We start from the raw sequence: 22094 nt of genomic DNA, 5'->3' as shown, positions 1-22094 counted from the left end.
CTGATATATTAACTCACGGTACTAATCTGCATCAGAAAATGCCTTAGCCCGCACACCACTAAAGATCCCTATTACAGAAAATAAAACGGCGAAAAATGCATTTTCTTCTAGATTTCGACCTAGGCCTTTCTTTTCATATGGAATATAAAGGCTAAACTTACATTTTAGACAGAACCGGGGCATAGGTTATTATTCACAAAATTATGCTTTAAACGGTGGTTCTATTATATAAATTATAAGCAATATCTACTATGATTATGTCTACTCGATAGTTGTTGCACATAAACATTCGTATATTTCGATATTTTCATGAAATTTGAAGAAAAGATACAAGCGCCCTTTCATTTACATTCGGTTTATATGCGCCCATTTGCTGAGCCCTATTAAAAAGTATACTGTACGGGCCCATATTATTGGCTCGAATCAAAACTCGTCGAAATGTCAATTGACGATAGGTTCATCCGGAGTGTTACTTTGTGTTTACATTTTGCTAGCGTTGCCAATTTTATTTTGTGTCCACCACCCAATGTGGTTACGCCACATCGCTTTTGCGCGTGCTGTCCGACTTCGCTACCGCTCAGTCGGACTTAAACTAGGGATAGCCCCTATGTTTGAGTAAGCCGGGCAAACGAGTGGATCACAGATTCGCTTGCTTCCGACGGCGGGTCGGTGGCCACCTCGCACGGCGGATCCTCAGCGGCTTTGCGCCGCTTCGGTTCCTAGGCCTCGGTTATGCGGCTAAGCCGCATCGAAATGGTACCCCTTAAACATTCTAACTTGAATCGGTTGTGTCACCGGAGCCGGAATACGAATTAGAACCAACCAGCATTCCGGCTGAGTTAAACTGGGAAGTTTAGTAAAATTTGATCTGGAAATATTTTTTTTTTGGCAACGCTCCAGCACTGCGTTGATTTCACCACCTGGGCGCCAGGTTGACGATATGAAATGAACTTTGTTTACTTTCGACAAGTTTTGATTCGAGCCAACAACATCCAGCCACCCTAAGAGAAGAGAAGACAATCGCGTAGCCAATTTGATCCAGTCCTAACCTCAACATTGAACCAGCTTCTGATTGGTCGTTTTGCCAGTCAAGAGCGTTCATAATATTTTGAAACGGGATGAAAAACAGTGCTGCTGAATTTACTTTGGCTACTTTTCATACACATGAACATTTCATGCAAATTGAATAAATACCCTGAATGACGATATAACTACGTGTATTGTTGAGAGACACAAATAAACATAAATTCAATTTTTTAATTGCAACTAGTATTGTGAATTTGATGGTCGATTTTTGATGTACAATTATTTTCAGCTATTGTGAAAAACATGCAAATTGAATCTGGCAACGATGGATGCTTGTTGTCTTTGGAATTACAACAGGGCCTGGTAGACAAAATTAAGAAGAGCAAGAAGCCTGTTGTCGTCTCTTCTCTTAGCAGCCACCCAGCCCTATACTAAGGGCATGTTCAGGAGCGTTTTATTTTGTATAGGAGTTTCAAAGTAGAACTGTAACTGAAACATTCACATCCCCAGCAGAGCGTTTTGTTTTATAAATTCGAACAGTTTTGTTTTAAAATTTAAAACTGTTATACGACGCCGTTATAATTGTTGTTTATTTTAAAACACGTTTAGAACTGTGTTTTAAATACATGCAAAGTTTTCAGCACAGACACTTAGACCCGATAGACTGGGGAAAAATAAATTTGAATGCAGTGACGCTGAAAGCACGGCGTGACATGAATTTTAAACTGAATAGAACATCCGCTAAAACTGCTGCTGGGGACAGCAAGTTCTAGTTTTAAAATTTTCAGTTTTATATAATAGAACTGTCAAAATTTTGAATCTAAAACTGAAACACTCCTGAACATGCTCTAAGACAAGACGTGATAATAGGGGCACAGAGAACAGACATCCATGATCGAACAAAAATATTTAAAAAACGTGTGTAAACATTTGAATTAGTATACTAAACACACTAGCGCCGCCACACCAAGCTATCCCAACTATCCGTCAAATCGATTCCGGAACCGGTTCGAAATCCTGGATGGATTCTGCATGGAATCTAGCTCAAAGAAAACAACCGATTCCGACTCTATCGGTTGACGCATTTGAGCTGGAATTCATGCTGGAAGGTGGAATCGGTTCCGGACTAGTTTGACTGGGTAGAGGAATAACCGCTGTCAATTCTGTCGCACTCAGCCACAAAAAACATGACGTCAGTAGCGCACCTGGTTTAGATATCCAAACTACCTTCGAAACCGTTAGAGATTTTACACAAGTTGAATGCTGAAGATGGACGTCTGTTCTCTGTGATAGGGGGGCCGTTTTTGTTCCAATTTTACGTCAGAATGGTCCAGCTCCTGATTGGTTGATTCTGACTTTTTGCACCATATGCAATGTTACTGCAGGGATATCGAAATGATGTTTGGCAGTGTGGCTATATTTATAGGTAAAGATTTTCATTACTTTTGACAAATAAAATTATTATCGTTAAAAAAGTAAAAATGACTAAATTGAACTGAAATTGTGCGGCAAAGCGAAACAAATGATTATCACCCGAATAGAAATGTACAGTAACACAACCATGATTTTCACTGTGACAGTACAGTAATTTTACAATAATTTACAGTAAGTTTAAGTGTTATGCTACAATACCAAAACAATAAACTTTAACTTTTTTACAGTAAATTTCAATGTAAAATAGACTTTTACAGTGAAAAGGGGGGTGGTTATGTATCTTAACATTAACAAAATTAATTCTTCTCCATACATTATTTTCTCTAAAACAGTAAAATTTAATGTGAATGCACTGTATCAGTTTTTTGCTGAACAGTGAAATTTACTGTTACATGAAATTTTATTGTAAATCTACTGTGAGAACTTGGCATCGAACTATGTTGAAACAGTAATAACTACAATATTTATTGTATTATGATTGTTTGTAGGGTAAATGATATTGTAAAATTCTATCCGGGTAGGCTATGATTCGCACACGTCCTAAGAAATAGTATTGCCAGTGTAAACTAGTATGGTTTTGTGGCTGTGATGACAATGTTGTTTATTAGGGATGATTTTTAATCGATTGAATTTCTAACCCAGAAAGTCGAGCCGGAATTCTGGCCGGTTCCGCATCCGGCTGGACTTACTGGAAGCCTGTAGCATGAGTTTTTCTATTCCCGTTAATAAAGAACATGTGCCGAATTATTTCGTAAGAAAAACAAAACATTTTACACTGCAAAAACTGGTTGAGGTTAGGTATTTTCATGTGAGTATTGTGGACATACACGAAAGTTTCACATTTCAGATTTGGTTAAGTTAGACCGGACTAAGTGGTGTATTGATTTCGAGAAAAACAAGTTTAAAGTTTGAATAACAGCATTTTTTACGTTATAATTTGAAATCTTTTTTGTCATAACTCTGGCTTATTTTAACCCTAGAACGTTGCACTTGCGTTTTCCACCCTAGAACGTTGCACTGGGGTACAAATGTACCCCACGTGTTTAATTGCAATTTTCGCAGGCAAAAATGCAAGCAAAAGAAATGTATAATACATCATTTTCTTCGTTTTTTAATTGCGAAAACAGCTAAGTGTAAGTGAAAGTACGGAATTTATTGAATCAATGATACATAAATTGGCTTGAATAAAAAAAAGTGAAAATATCGTGGCTTTGACTTTTTTCACAAAAATTACTATAACTTTGCAAATTTTTAAACGATTTGAAAAAAATCAAATGATTATAAAAATTGAAAGAATGGTTTAGAAACGTTATAAAATGAAATTTCGATATTTTTGAAAAAGTGTAATTATTTGGAAGAGTGAAAGTTTAAAAATTGGGTTTTGGAAAATACCACGAAATGGGATGGAAATTGAAATGAAAAAAAAATTCTGACCAGTAGTACATTGGTAACACGCAACGTTACTGTTACAGCAGTTACAGAGCGCAAATTATACTTGCGAGCCATTGTTTTGAAAAACTATAAAAAATAAACAATAAAGCAATATAAATCAGCAAAAATGAGAACGATTTTTTTCTACTTCAAAATTAAATTAATTGAATAAATGATTAAAAACGATTATATAACACTAATTGTTACTTATGTAGTAAAACAACCAGTATTTATTGTCACGAGTCACATGTGCACTGACAGAACAAAACCTGACGAATCACTAACGGCAACCGTACACTGGGGTACAAATGTACCCCACGCCAACTTTGACATCTGCTCCCACGAAAGCTATAAGCAAACTGGCTATACCACCTCTTCCTGCTCTTACTAAGAACTCTTAATTGAATTATGGTTAGGGTCCCAGGTCGATAAATTCGAATTGTTGTCTTCACGCGGCTCCAAAGAAGGCGTGGGGTATATTTGTACCCCAGTGCAACGTTCTAGGGTTAACATATTTCAAATCTGGTAAATGTCGAATGTAGCTGAAGAAATTCTTAATCCAGTGCTATCATTATATCATTTGAAGATTTTGCGATTTAGTCCGGTAGGACTTAAAACCGACCATTTCTACTGTATTTTTTTGGAAACGAAGCAATCATTCACATGCAGATTGGTTCGCAAATAATCGATTGTAGGCCGAATAATCAAAGAAAGAGTACGGAACGCTGTCTATAATTTATGTATACGCAAATCATGCTAGGTGATATCAACTTCAAACCATTTCCTTTCACGAGATTTCTACCGATCACAGCAAGTGGACGGGAAATTACGGCATTTACCTTCTCCAGCCATTCGCTTCGGGGGGATCTGTTTAAACAGTTCGCCGCCGAAGAGAAGCGAATATTGTTTGGATTTGGAAGATTCACGATGAATAATAATCCTCTTTCCATTTTTTGTGTTTCGGCATGGCAATATACCACCCGTAAGTACAAACGAGCGTAGTGTTTGTCTTTTTTTGTCTCGCAATTTCAACATAAAGTCCCATCGAATGCAGACTTTGGACCCTAGCGTCAGAATGATTTGGCACGTTTTTGTCAGGCTTTCCTGCTAGAAGCGAATCTTACGTCAATAAAACATCGAAAGCGTCTTGTTAACCATGTCATCCCAGAAACGATTGAGTTCGTGAGCAAAACCGTGACAAATTGCTAAGTGCTCTTTGAGCTCTGGAATATTTGAACAGGCGGTCACTTGAGTTCGCCGATAATGTACCTGCTGTTTTTTTTTGTTATAAGTAAACTTTGGGCAAGCGAAGCCGTCTCGCGAATTTGCAGATGTATGTGACTAACATAACTTTTTATTAAAGTGGTTCAATAAACTGTTGCACACGACTAAAACGTCAAATGACGTCTGTAGTATCTCAGAAGGGCAATTAAAATGAGTGTGAATCTAGTTATTAAGTGAATTACATGTCCAAAGTATAAATAATCATGTTAATGGCATACAGCAGCGAGGTGAAAATATAACTAATCCAGCAGGTATAAACCCTTTATATTATTTACTACAACTTTATTCCACAGTTTGTACTCTTTTCTTATCTTTCTTTCCGTATAAAGAGCTACTTGATTGCTTTCTTGCACAGTACTTGACTCTTTATGATACTCACTGAAGTCTTACAGCAGTTGTCTCGACTAGACCGCCTCCTGATATGCTTCGCATAGGACAACATACTTGTTTACTTCGTCTTCATGGTGATGATGATGGTTTCATCTCATACCTCCAACGATTTATCTACAAGGTAGCCAAATAACAAAAACGGACTGGTTTAATTTGTAGGTAGACATAACTTTTCCTTCAAAAGAACGTAACCAGATACATTAAAAATAAATAGGCAACAACCAGGGTCCATCAAGAAAACTTTCATCCTGGGAAGATACTTGATGGAATCGGGAGTTGAACCTAATATCTTCCACTCCCAATAATACTCAGTAAGACTCCAAGGTAGCAGTACTACAATCGACGAAAGCGTGACACTTGGATGGTCACAACTTGTCCACGAAATCGTTGCTCCGCCAAGCATGAAGGCAAATTCCGATGTTCATCGTCGTCTGCCTAGAACGCCATGCCACTCGGCGTAAGAAAAGCTTAACAAAGATTCCTGTCAGCCCCCCCCCCTTTGCAAACTGTATTCTCAAGTGCGATATCTCAGCACTCTTTTGGACGCCATTCAGTTTTCTTCTTGGTGGTTCTTGCGAAAATCGCAGCACTATAAGCACCATCCGGATAAATCACAGCAGATAGATACAAGATGCTTCCAACGAATCTTCTGTATTTAGAATCATTGTTCAGGAGTCCACTACTGTCCTCAGTTTTCATGTAGTTCGGGTACATTGGTGGCGGTTCGATTTGGCTTTACTCATATCATAATCCTTAAGCAGCTTACTTGTATAGTTCCCAAAACAAATGATATACGCACATTTATCACGGTGAACTGCCTTGCCAAGGATGTGGCGTACAACCTCAAGACAGTTCAGTTCAAATTACTAACTCAGACCATTCGTAAATTCTTCCAGCTCGACGACACTTGTCGAAGAGATTAGCATGTCGTCGACTACTGAGAACATTTGAGTACAGCCGGAACCTTTGTTCTTTGTATTTTGTTGGAAGAAGAAGGCTACGACTCTTAATTTGTGCTTGGCTACAGTTCCGGTTTCGCCGCGCTTGTGGGATCGAACTTCGTACTACATAGTTTCCGGAGTTCAACAATCTTTATGGCTCATGGACTTTCATTGATTCCTCCATGGAAAGTGTCGCGGTTATCACTGCGTAATCGAGTACATAAGTTTTCGATTTTCGTGGTATCTTACCCAATAGTCTTTCGTTTCGAACGAAGAACATCTTCCCGCTGGACATCGTGCTTCTCGTCTGCCATCCAGCTTACTTCGTCTCTTATTCGGAACGTGCTCGCTTACCGCAGCTTCGAACACATGAAGATGATCCGAATCAGACTTACGTACCCACTAGAAATCGCGTGGTGGGGTATCTTTGAAATACTTCTCGAAGGCTAACGGTTTTGTAAATATATTGCGGCAAGCACCGTCTCTTCGCAGTAACGCTTCTCCATGCCTTAGACAATTAGCATACAGGTGGTCATGTCTGTGACGGATCTTTTTTATGTTCGGTTGCACTATTCTGTTGAAGAGTATACCACGTCGTGTATTGGTGCTTGATTCCTTCTGAACAGTAGAAACCCTTGGAAGTTGCACCTTCACCGCTGGAACAGACGACACCAGACATTCTCTCTAATAGGTTATCCGTCTATCGAACATCGAATGATTTGCACAGCCTCCGATTTTTACTTGTACCGTGAAGCAGTTATAGTCACCAATGACGTAGCGATTGGTTTTTTGGTGTAGCGATCTTCATCGGACCACTCGAAGTCAAGGATGCTTTCTGATGTGCCTTCAATCGCAGAGGAAAATGTAAGTCCTACAGAACAACATTCACGTAACAACTTTACTTAAATTTCACACTGTTCCCAGAATACTTCACTCCATTAGAACTCCACAGCCCTCTCCTAGAATCTGCGTCTTTTGCCCATTAGCTGGTGTAGTCCACCACCACTAAATTCGAAAAATTTACGATTATTCGTCATATCTCAATCACCCTTGCTGACGACTGTACTCTTTCACTGCCTGTGAAGGCTTTGCTGCGCCAGTCGCGCTGAAACTTTTGCTTTTGTTTTCTTTTTCAGTTCCAGTCCCGAGTTTCTTTGTGCTTTTTGTCGACCGATCCTATCGGCTTTTGACGCACAGCTCACAACTGTCCAGAGCCGAAACATTACTATCAAGCGCAGGGGAAAGTCTTGTTAATAGCATACATACCTTCGTGCCCAAGTCGTTATTCAGGTCGGGACAGGCGGCGTCCAGACAGTCAAACAGTTCATCCGGCTCTCGAAAATACTCTTCCGCTGTGGCAGATTCACGCAGCTGTTTTAATAATAAAACTTTTACCGATCGGGTCTTCCGTTTGTAAAATTTCAACGCACGAAATACACTGAGCATACACTACTTTTGACTAAATAATTAGCTGTAGTCCAACAAAAGCACGAAAATGCTTTAGCCTTTCGACCTGTATTCCACCATCCATCACCCCGGTCTTCCTCTGGTTTCACTCACTAACATACTGTACTGGGATCACTCACTACTGTCCACAAACAGTATTTCAACACAAACTTTACAGGCTATCCTATTTTTGTTCATCTCAGCTTGGGAATAGCATGTCCTGCATCAACTAGAGTATATGGAGAGAGACGAATAATGAAAATCAGACAAAACGGCAACACTCCTTTATTATCAGTTCACAGTTACACTACAGACACTTTATACACAGACTAGCGAAGTGTCAAAATGTGCAGCCAAACGAGCATCAGGGTATCGTAAGGGGAAGCAAAGGAGATGGGATCTGCCGTGATGCCAGTAAATATTCAAGGAATGCGACAATGGTTACTAGTTTTACTGATTTTTTTCTGTGCAAATCTGTGCATAAATTGTCTGTATTCAACACAAGCATTTGTGCTACCTGCGAGAACCTGACTCCAACTATCTTTTGAAAATACATTCGGATAGTTGGACTTGTTTTGAAAATAATGCGCATTTCGAACCGTATAGACGAATCAATTCTGAAACTAGTTTTCATTAATAAATATACCCAAGAATCCACATTACAATCGCGAATTAAATACTACTGAAAATATAATTTATTTAAGTCGTCTCGCTCCCTACACTCTCTCGCATCAACCATCTTGGCAAAACAGTACTCTTATCGCCCACGGAAAACCTTTATCCCAGTAGCTTGCTTGCTCCTCCATCAGCAGCACACTAACACCAGCAAATCGTTCTCGAACTTTCGCGATACTGAGTCACTTACCAGTGAACTATTTTCACCGATCCCACGTAATTCCGAACGCTTCCTGGGCCCATAGCCGGATGAGCAAACGAACAGATGAAGCAGGATGCGGATTTAAATTCGTTATATGAAACCACAAACATAACAGAAGCTTTAATGAACTAAAAGCAAAAAACGTGTTCACGGGGTAAATGTACTTTTGAGTTGAGACCACGGCTCACAGTATATGTAAGCCGTGAGTTGAGACTAAACTTCGTTCTCATTGTCAAAACTCCGAGGGGTCAGGCAATGTAATAATAATTACTACTAGCCGGGGGGTGGCTTGATGCATAACATAGAAAGCAGGAGGTAATATCGATTTCCACAGTAAATTCACACCCAGTAAACGAAATGGCGATTTGACGAATTTAAAAAGATGCTGACAAGCGTTGGATAATTTAAACTTTATTCTTGGCAATCCGCCGTAATAGGGATCTTTAGGGATAGGCGGGTTATGGCATTTTATGATGCGGATTATTACTGTGATTTAATATCTCAATCATTTTTTTCATTTCTAAGCCCGAAACTATTGAAAAAAAAGCATTTTTAGTTTGTTTCCTCTCAGGACAACACATCCAAAGCCGTGAGACTAGTACGATATTATAAGTTGCCTCATCAGATTTACTACAGTTGGCAGATGAAACATAGGATTGCAAGCTGCTAGCGGATTGCAAAAGTACCAGATCATGCTGTGCGGGGTGATGTCCCGGTTAACAATAAGACGAACGAACATGTTTGCAAATACGTCATTTAGTAGGACAACTGTCAGTTTGTTAGTCCAATTTAATTTGGATTTTTTAAATTTAAGAATCAAAAAATAATAATTGAGATTTAAAAACAATATAACTGTACTCTTTAGCACGCCCGATATCAATACATATACTGCTACAATTTTTCCAAATTAAAGATCCCTACTTGCCGTTTACAGGAAAAATAGTGTGGAAAGGCATTCCTCTATTTGTACAGACATTTTCAAGTAACAGAAGTGATGGATACTACGTCTGATAACATTATGAGGTGTTTGCGATGATTATTTCTCCGTATGGGTCTTTCTGTTATTGGGGTTCAGGACAATGAGAAAACCAGTTCCTGTAATAAAATGGAAAATTTTCACAATGCATTGGAGATCCTACTAAGCCACACCACACCGTAAGGGCATGTTCAGGAGCGTTTTATTTTGTATAGGAGTTTCAAAGTAGAACTGGAACTGAAACATTCACATCCCCAGCAGAGCGTTTTGTTTTATAATTTCGAACAGTTTTGTTTCAAAATTTAAAACTGTTATACGACTCCGTTCTATTTGTTGCAGATTTTAAAACACGTTTAGAACTGTGTTTTAAATACATGCAAAGTTTTCAGCACAGACACTTAGACCCGATAGACTGGGGAAAAATAAATTTGAATGCAGAAACGCTGAAGGAATGGCGAGACATGAATTTTAAACTGAATAGAACATCCACTAAAACTGCTGCTGGGGACAGCAAGTTCTAGTTTTAAAATTTTCAGTTTTATATAATAGAACTGTCAAAATTATGAATCTAAAACTGAAACATTCCTGAACATGCTCTAAGGGCATGTTCAGGAATATAGGGTAGGGTGCACCTATGAGATTTCAGACCAAACCCCAATGAAAGATGGATGAAAAATTGATAATTCTAAAATCGGTAGTTTTCGGTAGGGACAGGACAATATCTGTAGTTTTCCCATGGTCGCTTTTCCCTTTTAATCGGGGAATCAACTTTTTCATTTTAATGGAATGAACCACAGACTAAATGGACTCTATAAGTGCAAAGTATTCACATAAAATATTCTTGTGTACACAATCGTAAGCGCCAGAATGGGAATTCCCAAAGGAGCGGACAATGCTATACGCAGAACGATAAGAAGACCCCTGATTGATGCTACCATTAGTCGGAAGAATCTCTCAGCTTTAGAGGCATTCTCCTAGGAAGGAACTCGTAGAAACCAGCGCATGCACTAAAAAGGGATTTTCGCTCAACACTTCCTAGCTTGTAGTAAAAGTGGCAAGCTGAAGTGACAAAGCACTATCCATTAGCGAATATTAACACATTTACGACTGAGCGGTGACCTGACGAGCCGACCAGGCAGACGGACGAATTGTCCACGATGACGACGCATCAAACCCCATGGTTATGTTCATTATTGATGCGAGCATACGATTCAGCTGACATTGAGAAACAATCCACATTTGAGGTGATAACCGACAGAACAAATATTGATATAACAACCCTGACTGCGAGCTTCCGGTCGTTCACTTTTTCACTCTACATCTGTAATAGTCTGCAGTGAGATATAAGCAATCAGTGGTTAAATGTTATAGCATGAATTTTCTGTTCAATATTTACTTTGATTTTTTCTAATGTGTTTTTCATCTGAAAAAAGAGGCGGATGACCCTAAGTTTAAAGCCTCTATAATCGGAACGAACAAAAAGTCTTAATCAGTTTTGGAATCGGCTGTTGCATTTGAACTACAATCTATAGCTTAGTATGCACCTCTTGCGAAATGAGGTCGCGAAATATTTTTCCTTCTTCCGTGCGGAATTTTGACATTTGCTCGCGAAAACTAGTCTATGCGTTTGCCGTTAGATGTCGCTTTAGACAGCTGAAAAGCGCTATCAGCTATTGTTTGTTTATTTCTTTTCCATGTTTTTGCTATCATTTCCGAATGTTTTGAATGAATCTTTTGGCGAGATGGGCCATCCCTGGCCTTAGCCTGTCACGTTACAGTGACGAAAGTAAAAGAAAAAAATGAATCTTTTTTCTTCATTTGTCGCTGATGACCAAGTTAATTACCCCCGTGTAACTGTTGGTAACTCGTAAAAACTCAGGAATATCTATACCTATAAGCTTTGAAGATCACTAGAAGAGTAATGACGTGTTTACGAATTTTATTAACGTGTGACATTAGAAGGAGGATCCGATAGATAGTCAACCAAATACAGAAGCATTGCCGGAGCTCTTGCATATTTCACTGATGTTGCGATGTCGGACTTTGCAAATATGACTGCAGAAGATGAATCTTTTTGTCATGCAGAATGCGCAACCGAATGCTCCCAAATAATTCGGTTGCAATGCTTCAGTTTTATTCAGATTCCATATACACTCAGACACAAGCAGACGCTTATCTGTGGTGCAAAATACCAATATCAAATAGGTTTCTTTTTGCTCATTACCCTTATTTTATTCCGGCATAGCAGACGGGATGAAACATAAAATAATTTAATTCTATTTGAATATCGTTTAAGCATTCAGGAATCTACTTTATGAATTTTATCTCGCTTTTTGATTAACTATAACAATCTACAAGTGCTACAACACTAATTGCATTGCTCAATCGACTTTATCTCTAGAATTAACTTGTCGGCTCGTTTAACATTTGTAATACCTTACGTAGCTGTTAAAAATAGTCCTATGTTGAAATGAATTGATACACTGTTCCAACATGGTACAAAGAATGTGAAATATTGAATATTAAATATTAACTATAAAATATACACGAATTATTGATTTCGCGTATTTGTTTCAAATTCTGTTTTTGCTGAACATCCAAGTTCACTATTTCGATTTTCAACTGCAACCAGAATATATTACATATTCGCATCAAGGAAACAAAATGAATAAATAGCATTGTTAGTTACGACATAATGAAAATTTTTCCCAGAAATAAAAAAAATAATGAAGGAACAAATAAATTGTTATTGTTATTTATTATTTATCAGGATGCGATTGCACAGGCTGTCTCAACAACCAGTTTCTGCAACCTATGTGCATTAACTGCGTACACCTACCGTTGCACTTGACAGTGTGTGCAGTGCTTTATGGTTACACCTATGACCGCGCACCCGGTTTCCCATGAGCCTTTTGGCGGCTCAGAGGCTGTCCTTCCATGTTGCTCAGGGATACATTGCTCCTATACACATCCATACATACAAACTTAGATTCATACAGACACAAGTTGAAAGCGGTTAACGTCGCGTCATCTAGTCTCTGTAATCCTATGGAAAATCATCTCACCATCGCCTTGGGGTCTACGTCATATTGGCAAATTTCACATTGAATCCGATTCTGTCTCTTCCTAATCTTTTTGTCTCCTAGGTCCGAAGCGGATCAATCGACTATTATTTGAATCGGTAAATATACTAGCAGTATTAGTCCTTATTCGCGAATACTTTTTCCTACAACTGTGCTATTTCATCTCTATCTTATAACAGAATTCGATTATCCCTGTTCTAGTCAATATACGTATACGTATTCATTACATTATGGACCAGGCAAATCCTCAATTTTTTCTATTATCATTATGCTGAGTAGCTAGACGAGATAAGGTATTTTAGGGTTTCACAAAAAGAATCTCTGCCCATAAAGGACAAGAAATATTTATCCACTATTAACCATAAAGTTTGCTCGAACCGAATGTCCGCCTGGTTCGACTCGAACAGACCACACCGACCCGAAAGGGCTGCTTATCATTTCTGAGAGCCGGTGTGCTTGATCGAGTTAAATAATCATAAGAACAAGTCCTGAATAATTAAGTATCCCTTAGGTGCCATTCATGCACTCCTTCCCTGAACAAGCCTCATACCCAAGGTCAAAAGAATCGACAACCAATGAGAATGGACCATACCAGTCGAAGGTCACAGGCCCAGCATCTCGTGCAGTTCCTGAAATTAGATGTTTGTTAGTGCTACTTACAGATTTCATTTCAATGGTGGTAATTAAGTGTCTCATTCCCATCTTGAATAACTAGTTTACCGCTGCTCATCTCTTGCGGCATTTCGACACCGTCGGACGACTGTCTCATAGAAGAGATCTATTTCATCCTCAATTTCCGTTGGAGCTCATATTTGGTACGCCCAAATGGTTCTACAAGCTCGAATGTCAACTATCTGAAGCAAAAAAAGACGTTAAACATAAATTTATAAATATACCCTAATCCTATAATCAACTAAGGCTATCTGTCGATTCTAAGGCAGGAACTCTAATGATGTGACCATCAAGAATACGTCAGATAAGCTTAATTGACCCCCTTCGACACCAGTTTCGCCTTACCAAGCCGTTACGCGGGTGGCGGCGTGAAAACTGCCGTATAGGAGTTGAGAACGGCTTGAAAAACATCTGATGTTGCTCCAAATGTGTGTGATATCCAGGACTGGCAAGGTTCCATCGAGCCTAGTTTGCATTCCTTACATAACTAGACTCACTGTTCTCCATTCACCCACAACAATGAAAGAACAAATGTAAAAATATACAAATTAGTAAATGAATAACTAAATAAATAGCAAATGGGCACATAACCATGCGCCTGAGAGGTAAGTCGTTTTAAATTTACACGTGAGAAAAATAATTAGGGTTGAATTTTTTCACGCAGGACGACTGCGAAAATAAAACCATCATTGAAGGTTAGATGTTGGACGCAAAAACAAGCCGAACAGATTGCTTACAAACTGATTCCGGGCAAGCGGGGTCAGCTGTTTGTCGTGCACAGTTGCTACCGGTACCCATCGGATCGGTTGATCAGCGAGGGCGAATTGCACCAAGTGTAAAGTGTTTGTTGTCATCGCCGGTCGTTTCGATACACTCGAGGATCGTGGAAAGGAGCATGAGCAGGAACAGGATAAGAGTGATTCGTTCTTGGGCTATCAAAAGGAGATGACACAGGACGATCTATCGCAATTGGTGGAACTCGATGTTAAGAAGGAACAACTTGCTGAGGATGACGACGACGGAAACGGCGCCAACGATGAAAATCGCTTCGAAGCATATATAATTTCTTTTAGATTTTTTTGCTGTTTTATAGCTGTCTGTTCTATCTTCTTGAAATATTTATTTACATGGTATTGAACAAAATATTTTTCATCTTCTTCTTCAAGGTGTTTTGGAAAAATTCTTGCCACTTTACTCTACTGGCCGTCCAACGACAAAATAAAAAAAACAAAGTCGTTTTCTTCAAGAGTTTACCCACAGATAACAGACGTTTAGGCTAGAACAAAATTTCTTCAAAAACCTGTGTAAACTTTCAAATTGATAAACGTTGGAAATCCGTGTTTCACTATTGCCATCTGCGCAACTGTTTGCTACACGTGTTTAACAGCTGCACTCTAACTGCATTGTATTGATCACTGCGTCATCTGCAAACGTTTGCCAAACGTGTTTCAGACGTCTAATTTATTCGGAATTTCAGTAGCGGGTTTTTATACACGATTCAAATCGAGCTTAAACGTCTGTTATCTGTGGTTCACTTAACTCCAAGTTATAACAATTAAACATGCACTTCACAATCCTCGCGTTACCGATCCTTGAATTAAATCCTAAGGAAATCAACTGATAGAGCTAAATAAAGTCATAGATTCACAATCGGAACAATAATGGACCAAAAAAGCTCCAGCGCCTTTCACCAGTAGCTGGTCGAAAACACTACGATCCGATCTTTTCAATAACGTCCGAGTTCTCCGCGTCTAGCAGCTGAATCTTTTTCTGGAAGTGTTTTTCGAATGATCTGCAAATCATCATGGTTCGATCACTGCCCACCAGGTTGATGGCGATGCCTGTTAAAGAAGAGGGAAGAAATACAATCTATAGAATCACAAGAATGAGTCGCACTTACAGAATTTACCGGTGCGTCCAATTCGATGCAGATACGTTTCGCAATCGGCTCGTCTCTACTGATCCATCGACAGGATGATGTTTACAATGGTCACCTGTTCGACATCGACCGGCAAACCATTGCTCCAACGTTAAATCACCGGACAGTACCGCTACCGAATGACCATCCTATCGGCCGTTTTGCGTGTCTGTTTCCATCGATTAACAATGCCAATCACAACTGTCCTATACTCACACGACAGAAAATGATCGCATATCCGATGGTAATCACGCCAAAGATGATCGAAATTGCTTGATATTTCTCGTCCTGGTTGCGGTACTTATTGTAGTGCTGTTTGATGTTATCTAGTGATTCTTGCTCCCGCGCTAGCTGAATCACGATCGGATCGGGTAAGATGTACTCGGTGAACTCCATTACCTCCCGCTCGTACGTGGCCAAGAACAGCGATCATAACGCCCGCTTCGTTTAGTACACAAACGGCAATTTCTCAAGGTCGAACGCCTGAATTTTATATTCCAGTCCATAAGCTTACCGGGTGTTTCGATGATGATATGATTAATCAGCTTCGCCCCTTTGACAATCTCCTCGCCGCGGATGAGGTAACTAAATTTGATTTCCGGACATAACTTTGTAATTTTGGCAGCTGCTACCCCCTTCTGATTTGCCAGTTCATACGTAAGGGAAAGGCAAATCACCTGCGGATAGTTTTTTTAACGGATCGACTCGACTGAGCATTGTCAGCGCGAAAGCAGCGGTTTTTCTTGTTTCTGACTGACTGGGCGATCATGTGCTGGGCGGATCAGCCAACAGAGTAGGTAGAGCCGTTTCCTGAATCTTGGAAGGGGCGTTGGAATCCATAGCATAGACTCCCTGAAGCAGTTCCGGCTTCATGTGCAAAGCTTCGAAAGTTTTTTTGCATCCTCCGGGCTAAAAGATGAATCATGGATATTTTAAAGCTGATACTAGATATTTCTGGAGAAAATTTAGGATAGGACGTAAGCTACAATGAGATTTTCTTTGGGGTCTTTTTCTGTTAATTACTCGGTCGTTTTAGTATTTAGTACTCAACTCTTTGCATAATATTCTAGTAAAAAGCATCGGCTTTCGATATGTACTGGAAAATTTGTACAATGTTATAGTGACGTCGTAATTAACGAAAGAGAAAGTAAACAAAGATAATCTCTCAATGTTAATTATGTCCTAATAAAAAATTTCTCGATTTCGACTTACTTGAATGCATCTGCATCTTCCGTGTAGGAAGCTGTTTTTCTATTTCCACTAGCAGCTTGTCTTTCTTCAGGAGCAGCCAGTCAGAATTTCCATAATTAACGAACTCAAAACTGCAGGTGCAGCCGTTTCTACGGGAGTAACCGTCGCTGGTTCTACTGCCGATGGACTAGGTTTTTCCGCATCCTCTTTTTCCGGACTGCCAACCGCCGGCTCCGGTTTCTTATCCTTGGTGATACTCGGATCGCTACCTTTTGTATTGAAAAGAAAAATACAAATCCTATGAAACAATGATCGCTCCAAAAACAGGTTAGGCACTTACGAGAGCATAAATTTCCTGATCCTCTGCCTTTTTGACTCAGTTATCAGCAGCACTTGCCATCGTTTCGACCGATTGCATCGCAAAAGCAAATTCTATACATGTTGACAGCTTGTGATGAAAAAATACAAAAAATTCACAAATCTTGTTTTTTTTTTGTATTTTTTTATCGCATTCTGTCAAAATTTCGTAAGCCTCCGAGCGGAATAATACCACTGATCATTATTTCGCAAGGAAAAAGCTTGCCGTAGTGACAGCGCATAGAAAGCAGCGCAATCTCGCGGAAGCAATATGAAACTTATCGTTTGTCGAACCGTGTCTCGGCTAATTGGAAATTTCGGTATCGTTTTCGCGAGAGCTGCGTACCGCTTACGAAATGGAAATGAAAAATTTTTTCGCGAGCATTTCGCGACGTTTTTTATGCATAGGTTTTGTATAGGAAATTTCATTTCGCAAGAGGTGCATACTTAGCTATACATACAGGATTCCGAATCGATTTCCGTAAGGCCGGGTAGCGGATTGCCAATGACTAGATCATATGTGGGTGCAAACGTCATATTTCCCAGTTAATAAAAGGGCGATTGGCCATATTACCGGATACTCACTATTACCTTGTAATTCCTGTTGAAAAAATAACAGGAGCTTTGGCTGGTTCCAGCTAATATTCCGGATCTAGTGACCGAACCGATTCTATTTAGAATCGGTTAGGTCCTTGCAGCCGGATACTAACTGCAGCAATCCAGAATTTCGGCTAATTTTAGGCTAAACTTTACTGGGTGAAGCCCAATTGACTCATTTTAGCCATGTGTTGTATACGGACTTTTTCAATTACGGTCAAAACATTCGAAATTTGATTCGGAATCCTGAGTGAAGTTAATGTGGATTCCAGCTCAAATGCAACAACCGTTTCCGAAACCGGTTGTATAGGAACCGGTTGTTACATTTGAGCTGGAATCCATACTGACTCTATTCAGAATTCCGAACTGATTCCGAAATGAGTTTAACTGAGCGTTAAAGATACGTAATCGATTTTTTGTATGTTCAATGAAAAATAAAAATTATTGTATGAAATGCAACCTTGATCCCTATCCTTTTACTGAGATAACTGTCAAAGATGCTAACCCATGTGGCTAAATCCATTAGCAAGTAAGACCGATAGTTCCAAACAAGACCGTGGAAAATCAATTAAAAGTTTCATGGGTAGAAAATTCATAATAGATTTTGTTCCTAACTAAAAATCACTATTCCGAACTGAGTTCTGAATGGGTTGACCGGGGCGAAATGTTTGTGAACGTGGATTCAAAAATCAATTTTCACCATTTTCTTCAAATTCAAACTAACACTTTTAAAAAGAATTTTCGTTGTTTGTATTTTTCCAGCAATCGCCACATTGTGAAATGCTGTTTTGCCTGACATTCCGCAGCCAAGGCTCTCTTGGACCAAGCAACCAACCAACCAACCAGACGTGGATAATGAGAAAACAGAATCTCGAAACCGCGGCGATTGCGGTGGCGGCGCTGAAACTCTCCGAATCAACCCTCGAACCAATTAGGAATGATGGCGAAGGCAAGAAACAAAAACATCGGTGGCTGCTATTCAAGATCATCACCTTTTGTATGTGAGTGATGGGATGTGCGCCGGCGGCGTGGAGTTGCCTCACCGATCGCCAGTTAGCGGAAAAATCAAGTGTATTGATCGGGCTGCTTTTTTCCGTTATTGCTGCTCTAGCGGTTATTTTTTCGAGCGCTCAGTTATTTATGCTGGCGCATCATCATTTCCAGACCAAATTAATGCGTGAATGGCATTTTTCGATGGACATACACCCGCCGAATTAATGGTGGTTCGATTTTTTTTGACCAGGCTATGGGTCGTCTGCCGTTCGACGATTTTTTTTGTGTTCGTTTCGCGCTGGTGGTGTCAATTTCACGTACTTATCACATTTTTACTTTTCAATGATTTTGTATCTGTATGCCTGGAAGGAAAAAAAATCATGTTTGTAGTAAGTAAGCATAAACAGTGAGGCCAACCTTGACCTCTGTCATTTTCCTGGGTTAACTGTCAAAGATGCCAACCCATGTGGCTAAACTATTGTCAAGTGAGACCGATAGTGTCAAACAAAAAACGTTCTGAATATTTACAGGTTAGACATATGTTTTATTACATTTAGAAAGATGAGCTGTATCGAGGCATGCAATAACCGAAGAGTTTTATTCTACATTACATGACCCAGCTCCGATCACTAAGGGAAAGACAACAATCCGATCCCGGTGAAATTATAGGGAAACATTCTTAACGCGGATCTGCCTTTAATTGATTCGTTCGGGTTTCCCGTGTTTCTTAAGAACCGGTTACAAACCGACGGATATTGCAATAATTGGACTCAATTTGGAACTGAGAGTGCTCATTTTGCTCACACGCGTTGTCGGAGTGTCATCAACACTAATGAGCTTTTCTTACGCTGGGAGATGTGGTATGGATTACATGGTTGGAAGTTGTCTTTAGAACAGAAAAAAAACTGTCTGTAATTTGATATTGAAGACATCCGCTAGTTTTATTTCGTGAGTACTCACAATGTATGTATTCTCATGGGGACTTAAATTCTGCTTCATCAGGCCTAAATCTTTTTCTTTGTACGTATGCTGGAATTTGCGCAGTTAAATATTTATCGCACAAGAAAATCAGTTCTAGGTCTGTAGTACGGGTTGCTGAAAGTCATAAAAAGTTTTTTGACCACATTATTGTACGGGCTGGATGGATACTTTTTAACCGTACCGCTTTTTAGTTTGACCTTCGCTAGTTGAATCATTGTCCAACTAAAAAGCATTTAAACGCCATAATCTCATCTCAAATTAACTTTGACAATCAATCTGACAATATTTAGAGATGTGAATAGATGCATTCACACTGCCATCATCTCCTTTGGAGAGTTTTTGACATTTGTCTGTCGGTCCAACTAGCGAATCAAATTCGTTAGTTGAACAAGGCTGTGGCCCAACCAGCGAATCACGACTGTATTGCTAACCTAGTATATGTAACTAGGGGCAGATCACTTGCGATGCATTTTTAAAAATCAGCGAAATTAAATGCATTTATTTCCATCAAAATAGAAATTCATAATGTATTTTGCGTTGCGTGCAATGTTTTTGCGTTGCGTGCAATGTTGTTTGCGTTGCGTGTAAGACGTCAAAACCCTACAGAAAAACTAGCCCTATATTTAACAAAACGTCGAACAAAGTGGATCAGCGTAGGACATTTGTTGAACAAATTTTTTCGCGAGGCAGTGCAAAGCTGATGCAAAAATGGAAATTAAATGCATTTTTTTCAATTTGATGCAAATTTGTTATACATTCTTAGAGTGATCTGCCCCTAGATATGTAACCACTGATACAGTCGTGCTTCGCTGGCTGGGTCACATCCTCTGTCCAACTAACGAATTTGATTCGCTAGTTGGACTGACTGACAGATGCCAAGAGCTCTCCAAAGGAGACGTTAGTAAATGAATCCGTTAACATCTTTAATTATTGTCAGATTTACTGTCAAAGTAAAATTGACGTGAAATTTTGGCATCCAAATGCTACTTAATTGGACAATGGTTCAACTGAAAAGCGGTCCAGTTAAAAAGCGTAGAACCACCGAATAACGACTGTAATATGAAGCTGTCAGATCCATTACAGCCAAGCCGAAAAGAGCAGTAGGCGCTGCTTCACAATGGTAACAAATACGAAATTCGCAGTACGAGTTGGTCGGCTTCTTTAGTAGTTGTTAGACTTAGCGGCAACTGCAATCGAAATAATCTAAGTAATTGCTTTCAATTAGAGCTAGAGTTCAAACCGAGCAATAGAGCTGCGGCGGCAATCAACCCCAGCGATCAAAGTTCGCGGCACACCGAGAGCGTGACTCAAAACGACACAGGTTATAATAGGCTTTCTTGCCGACCGGTTCACATGCCCACACTTTGACCGTTTTGGTTTGGTTGGTGTTTTTCATGCAAATGAATCGTTGGTTGGTTGCCTGCCGCGAGGTCGTATCAATATTATGGTTCAGAACATTTCGATCTTCGTCGCCGATGACTGGCAAAATCATCGGGCATTAATGATGGGAACCTTGCCTATCTCTTACTTCTTTATTTTGGTTGACTTTCTCTATTAAATAGAATTTACATCTTACTGTGTGTGCTGTCATTAGGTACCAGTGGCAAACAGGAAATATTCACCGTGGTCGGGTTCGTCACTTGATTTTACGATTGTTTACGAAAAATACCGACAGGATGAGCCTATTGAATTTAATTTTAAGAATTTTATGCTGAAATGGTACGATAAAACACATCAAAATAGGATTGTTACGTAATACGGTTGGGATTAGAACCTGACTCAGTTTCGGGGTCAAGCAAAAACGCCATAAATCAAATGTTTTGACAAGTTGCGTATCAGTTCCAAAACTCACACTTTTAAGGCCCAGGCTGATGGGAAGTATGCAATAACTCAATAACATTCACTTTCACTGGTCTGGTGGCCTACTAGATTCAAGTGAACAACAATCGATTTGACAAAGCATATGAGCCGTTTCGCGGCCCGCCACCAACAATGCGGTCAATGAGGTCAATGCATCCGATCCCCAATGAAAGACCCCCGGGGCATTTTATACCGATCAATGTAGTCTCGTGCGTTTAGCTTCAATAAAATAGCATTAGCTCTCATGTAGTTACAGACCTGCGGATGTGGAAATCGACAGCTAACAAATCTACCATTTTAGACCGGTAACGTTTTGAAATGGACAATCGGGTAAGTAGTTTTATCGTTTTCCATCGCTTGTTCGTAACAAATGGATAAGTCCCTCACCGTATGACTCAGAAGATAAATGATAGGTGCTATATATAGTAAGAACTAAGCCACAAGAAAAAGATTAAAATATCTGATTTTTATGTTCACAACCTAGGGGCAGATCACTTGTGATGCACTTTTAAAAATCACCGAAATTAAATAAATTTCTTTCCATCAAAATAGAAATTCAAAATGTATTTTGCGTTGCGTGCAATGTATTTTGCGTTGCGTGTAAGACGTCAAAACCCTTCAAAAAAAACTAGCCCTA

At 39.5% G+C, this 22094-nt stretch overlaps 1 protein-coding gene and 1 long non-coding RNA gene across 2 annotated transcripts in view; both read right to left on the bottom strand.

Annotated features, from left to right (window-relative positions):
- The window catches only part of LOC131677227 (elongation of very long chain fatty acids protein 7), a 107488-nt gene extending 99606 nt beyond the window's left edge, over positions 1–7882 (bottom strand). The window contains exon 1 of the mRNA XM_058956942.1: positions 7773–7882. The gene's annotated coding sequence lies outside the window, so the exon portion shown is untranslated. The remainder of the gene's footprint in view (positions 1–7772) is intronic.
- A 6815-nt stretch (positions 7883–14697) lies between these two features.
- Positions 14698–17469, bottom strand: LOC131677229 (uncharacterized). The gene is made up of 4 exons (XR_009303307.1): positions 17010–17469; positions 16691–16938; positions 15461–16387; positions 14698–15401 (listed from the first exon to the last, which is right to left on the bottom strand). It is a non-coding gene; the product is annotated as an uncharacterized LOC131677229 (long non-coding RNA).
- Between the last annotated feature and the right edge of the window lie 4625 nt (positions 17470–22094).

Source organism: Topomyia yanbarensis, chromosome 1 (genome assembly GCF_030247195.1).
Source record: "Topomyia yanbarensis strain Yona2022 chromosome 1, ASM3024719v1, whole genome shotgun sequence".
Lineage (NCBI taxonomy): Eukaryota > Metazoa > Arthropoda > Insecta > Diptera > Culicidae > Topomyia > Topomyia yanbarensis.
The sequence above is the reverse complement of the archived record's forward strand: the minus strand, read 5'-3'. Positions and strand labels throughout refer to the sequence as shown.